The 6,000-nt window shown below is 33.3% G+C and overlaps 1 long non-coding RNA gene across 1 annotated transcript; it reads right to left on the bottom strand.

Annotated features, from left to right (window-relative positions):
• Window positions 1-1,302: 1,302 nt before the first annotated feature.
• LOC128210362 (uncharacterized) lies at window positions 1,303-2,990 on the bottom strand. Its single transcript, XR_008257148.1, has 3 exons — window positions 2,880-2,990; window positions 2,275-2,626; window positions 1,303-1,782 (listed from the first exon to the last, which is right to left on the bottom strand). It is a non-coding gene; the product is annotated as an uncharacterized LOC128210362 (long non-coding RNA).
• Between the last annotated feature and the right edge of the window lie 3,010 nt (window positions 2,991-6,000).

Below are 6,000 nucleotides of genomic sequence, written 5' to 3'. Positions count from 1 at the left end.
CGGAACAGCCATCAAATCCTAACGATCCTATATATGAGGAGGTTGACAATGACATTACTCCAGCGGAAGTGACAAAAGCGATAAAATCATTAAAACGAGCGAAAGCGGGATCTCAAGACGGACTTATCAATGATTTTTTTTTGAAGCCGGAGATATAGTGCTTGGCCATTTAACCGATTTATTTAGCCTTATATTAAATAGTGGATATTTTCCAGACAGTTGGCTGGAATCTATCATAGTACCCGTGTACAAGAAAGGCGACGAGGAAACTTTAGAGGGATTACCCTTATGAGTTCAATGGCAAAACTCTTTACTAGCATTATTAACACTCGACTTATGACTTTTCCTGGTAAACATTTTTACAATAAGAGGAACTGAACTTTCAGTAAAGCTTGAAACAATACTGTAAATGTTTGCAATATTACATTAGAGCCTACAAAACTAAATTTCTAATCAATGGAATAAAGTATGTATAAAAAACAATACCAAAATACTATATCATTCAGTTTCAAAAAATAAAACACATTTGAATAAAGGTCTTCATGTAAAACATCACACTTTTTTGGGTGCACAGGAGACAAATTTAGCAACATAATAATATTGTTACACAACTTTTTTGCTGATTGAGCCATCCATTTGAAACTCAACAATTTTCTTAACAAGATTGATAGGCCCATAATGTGCCTGAAAACACTTCCCAAAAGTGAAAGGAATAAAAGTTAGGAGAGATAAAAGAAAAAGCCTCATTATTTTGAAAAGCACCCTTATTGTGACTATATAAACTTGTGTGGAATTAATAAAGAACCAACTTTTAACATCTAAATTGGACTGGAGTTGTTAATCAAATTCAAAGATTAAACGTGATCTGAATTTAAACGGTGACTCGCAGTTGTGCCAGCTAATTCCCTAAATTAATGGCAAACTGCACGTGCCCCTTAGACTGTGTGGCTCGGGCTCGGTGACCACCCTACTATACCGGAGTGTATATACTGGCCTGTTCCCGACGCTGCACGACTTAACCGGGATGCGTGGTCCCACATAACCTCATGCTTTCCACACATCAATTTGTATTTAGTGTTTGTGGTCAAGTCAGTAACAGTCACAACAACTAGAGTTCAGAAATAAGTACGATCACCGGCTATGTTCTGATTGGATGAACTTTACATTTGCAATAACGATTAATATTCAAACTATATTGCTAAAATTAGCCACATTGATTATCATATACATATTTTTAGATGCATTTCGAATGCACCAATACATAAAAAGGTGTTATACATCAATAGACAAACAACGTTTGTTTACATTTTATTTCTACAGATATAGATCTACAACAGAGTCTAAATGTATTTAATCAAATTGAAATAAACACAGGATGTTTAAAAGGGGGTTCAAAATAGTGTCATCATTATCCAGCTGTTGTTAACTGAATTCCATATAACTATTTGCCTTCAGCAAGAAACATGTTCAATTTAGAGATGCAAATTAATATGCTATGACATTGTTATGTACAATTCCATCCATTGATTATATCTTACAGATGAAGCAATCAAACTAACATAAACATCAATCATGTTCAATTTCTTTTAGCACTTTTTATAGTTTTCTTCAAAATCCTTCACTTTGTAATGACACAATAGTTTTTGTATACAATATATATATAATTCCTCAATTTTCCTCATTTGTGTTGATCCTCAGAAAGTTGCGTGATTTCCGACATATGTGAAGCAGCTTTGGCTCTGTATCTGGTAGTAAACACCAACTCATAAGGTATTCAGGATGCTGAAGTAATAAAATATTGAATTCAGTATTCAATTTCATTTGTATTATAGAGAAAAACTTTAGGTCTCCGATTTACAAACAAACTGTGTTTTTCTTAACATAGCAGTTATGTTGAATTTGGGGGCTAGGTATTGTGACCCCATACACTTTTGATCTAATTTGGAAGGGTTTTGTGATTATTTTAACAAATTAATTTGTATCAAAGTAATATTGAGCCATAAAAGATCATTCTTTTGTACATAGGATGGATACCGTGAATGTACTACTGAAATCTATTAATTCAAAATATCACATAAACTATGAATAAAAGCACAAAGAGAATAACATGCAAGTAATGTTAATAGTACTTAGTGGGTTTGAAACCCGGCATGAGCAAACTGCCGATTTATTTGTTGTGTTTTTTTTTCAACCAACTATTTAACGTTAATTGATATGGTTGATTATGTGTATAAAATGTGCCCCAATCAACATAAAAAAATAAACAATCTTTACCTTTTTTCGATTGTTGAACTATCACAGGCTTTGTCGTGCTTGTGTTCCAGCGGTCGTGGATTTGAGCCTCACACTGGGGGCACTTTTCCACCTAGGTTTACTTAAATGGTGGCAGAGGTAAATGGCAGGAAGGCCTTCATTTGCCTTAAAAGTTAATGGATGATTATGATGATGGTCGGGTGTAGTAGTGTGTGTGGGTTGGGTCCAGCCGCCCAGCTAGCTCAGTTGGTTGGAGAGATTTTGTATTGTTCCGGCAGTCATGGCTTCCAGCTTTATACTGCATGTACTGGGAGCACAACTACGGAGGCCACAGGGTTAAATACACAACAGGGAAGTAGGTGGTACATCACTCCTGTAAATGAGCATGAATTGTTGGTATGAATAAGTTCACACAAAATGAACAATTAAGTTATGCATCAAGATGAAATATTGAAATTCAGTGGAAAAATATTTATTGAACAAACGTTAAAAAAACCTTCAGCAGTGTTGACATTCGTTAAACTGTGTTAAATAATGACCCCATGGAATTCGATACATTTTAATTTTATTGACTCAACCTAGGTGACCTAGAAAAAAATGATAACATCATAATGATTAACACATACCGACAATGACTTTCCCTCATGGCGTATTTTCTAGCGATGTGTTGCGAGCTGACAGAACGCTAAATTTTGGCAACAGTGTTTATCACCGATTGAACGACCTTGACCGACTGTACCATCTGTAAATAGAATCTTTCAAACGAAAATCATTACAGAATTAAGTTGGCGAAATAAAAATGCCATAAATTGCCTTACGATGATGAATTTTCAAAGAAAAGAGGTTATATCGATCGTCTGCGGTGAGTTTTCAATATAATGCCGCCATATTTAAGAAATTTTCTTACAGTCTAAGGTACCTACAGTGATTCCTCAATATTTAAGGGGAAAATTGGCAGTTTCAAGGCAAACTAAGAAAATTTCTTACATTAGATGCTTTTTGAATAAGACATAAGAAAAAACGTTAAAACTTAGGAAAAAAATGCTTATTTAAGAAATTTTATTACAAACTTAGAAATATTTTCAACTAAGAAGTATATTGAATACGGCCCCTGATACACATGAAAAACTACCTGATAGCTTATTCGGTTTTAGAAAGGGTTACTTAACAGTGGACGCAATATTCAGTTTAAATTGCATGATTGAGCATATGCTAAACAACGGCAAACGCTTGTATATAGCCATGGTCGTCATGAAACGATTTTTTGACTTTATTAACCACTCTGCGTTATGGTATAAGCTATATAGACTCGGTGTTTCTGGGAAAATGCTTCGTATAGTACGGTCTATGTATGACAAAGTGCGGTGCAAAGTCAAACATTGTGAAAAGATGTCCGATTTTATTGAAGTAGTAGTCGGTTTGAAGCAGGGGGATGTGTGTTCTCCGAATTTTTACTCATTATTCGTAGAGGATATGGAACTTTATATTAAAACACTTCGTACAAGTGGAATTTTATTCAAGGAATTGACTTTACCTCTGCTTATGTATGAAGATGATATGGCTTTGATAGCCGAATCTCCGGAAGATCTACAGGAAAGCTTGAATGCGCTTAAAACTATTGCAATAAATGGGGATTACAAGTCAATACTGACAAAACAAAGGTCATCGTTTTTAAAAAGAGAGTTCGTTTGAGACAAGATGAAAAATGGACATATGACAATGTAAACTTAGATACAGTAAATGAATTCAATTATCTAGGAATGGTGTTCAGCTCGAGTGGATCGTTCGGTTTAAATCAGAATATGCTAACGGGAAAAGGCCTTAAGGCTATGAACACGCTTATGTCAAATTTAAAATCATTTAACTTTACACCCAAAACATGTTGTCAACTTTTTGATGCATTTGTTAGCTCAATATTGAATTATTCATGTGAAGTTTGGGGTTATGTGAAGTCTCAGGAACTAGAGAGGCTGCATTTAAGATTTTGTAAACGACTACTAAACGTTAAACTTTCCACAAGTAACTGTAGCGTTTACGGAGAACTGTGTCGATACCCATTGCATATAAATCGATATATACGGCTAATTAAATACTGGCTTAAGGTTTTCAATACAGACAATTGTATTTTTAAATCATTGTACGATCTATCATATATCGACTTTGTTAATGGAAAACATAATTGGTGTAGCAATATTAAGAGTATTCTCGACAAATTTGGTTTCACTTATGTATGGAGTAATCCAGACATTGTTATTACTACGCAGTTTATACCTATGTTTAAGCAGACAATTATAGACAATTACATGCAAGAATGGCGAGAGAGTCTACAAAATAATGATGTGTTGACAGTGTACAAACATTTAAAACATGACCTTGAATACGAACAATATCTGGACATTGTTACAAACAAATCACTGCGTAGCACTTTAACGAGTATGCGTGTATCTGGTCACAAATTACGTGTGGAAACTGGACGATATGGACCGCAACGTGTCAATAGAGAAGATAGACAATGTGTATAATGTGTTAATGCTTTAAGAGACATTGAAGATGAGTTTCATTTTATTTTAAAATGTTATTGTTACAAAGACATTAGGAAACGTTATATAAGCAAGTATTACACTAGAAACCCGAGTATGTGGAAATTGATTGAGTTGTTTTCATTAAATAAAATATCGGTGTTAAATCGATTGTGTACATATATAAGCAAAGCTAATGAAATAAGAAATTCGCTTATAAATACTATCCTTTAATTACACTCGTTTGTATTAATATGTTTTGTTTCTGTATTATTTGTATTTATTTACCAACCTTTTGTGTTATAATTATTTGCATGGATGAGAAACAATATGTTTAAATCCCAATAAATCATCTTTCTGTTCTGTTCTATAAAATAAATACGTTTAAGCTAGTTTTTATCGTTATAAAATAAATAAGTTTAAAAGAGTTTTGTTACAACATTCAACATATATGAAATATTTATCAAAATGTTTTATGTGTTTTTACCGTTTTAATATATAGTTAATGAAATTGTAATATATAATCATAAATGCTTCCAGTGTTGTTGTGGACGGTAGGACGAACGGATGGACAGACGGAGGGAGTAGATAATATAGCAAAGTTTAATATTTTTAAATTTACGATATATATTTTTGAAATCCGAAAGTGTTATTATCGAATGGTCATGTATTCTGATATCCTTTCTGCGTATGCAACAAAGTTTTCAATAAGGATTAGAACAGTAACACGCAAGAGCCAAGCTACTTAATCGGGGCCGGCATCAACTTGTAGACAATGACAAATACATAACTTTTTAACAAACACATATAGAAAAACTCTATTTTACAATTGCATTTTGCAAGTTAGGAGACACAGATTGCTTTAAGACGGATTCATTCGACAAATATAATGTTCGACAGGTCGATATAGATCTGTGTTAAATAAATATATTTTATAAGCACAAAAAGTCAAAAAGTTGCCTAGCAGTGTCTTAAGTCAATAATATTTCCTCGGTAAGATGAAACTTGCAGACATGTGAACCCTTGGCAGTAACAGTGAAGAGATTGTGAACTAATTTTCCGTTTTAATTATCCTTACTGCGATTAATACTTTTTCATCAGTAATATCAATCATTTGTAAAATATCATGAAAAAAAGGTTTTACCACGCATCAAAATGTATTGCATTACCTAATGGGTCTTTATGCATTCGCAATAAGATATGCATATATAATTTACAAGAAAAACAA

Source organism: Mya arenaria, chromosome 12 (genome assembly GCF_026914265.1).
Source record: "Mya arenaria isolate MELC-2E11 chromosome 12, ASM2691426v1".
Classification (NCBI taxonomy): domain Eukaryota; kingdom Metazoa; phylum Mollusca; class Bivalvia; order Myida; family Myidae; genus Mya; species Mya arenaria.
Note: the sequence above shows the minus strand (reverse complement) of the source record. Positions and strands in the feature narration are given on the sequence as shown.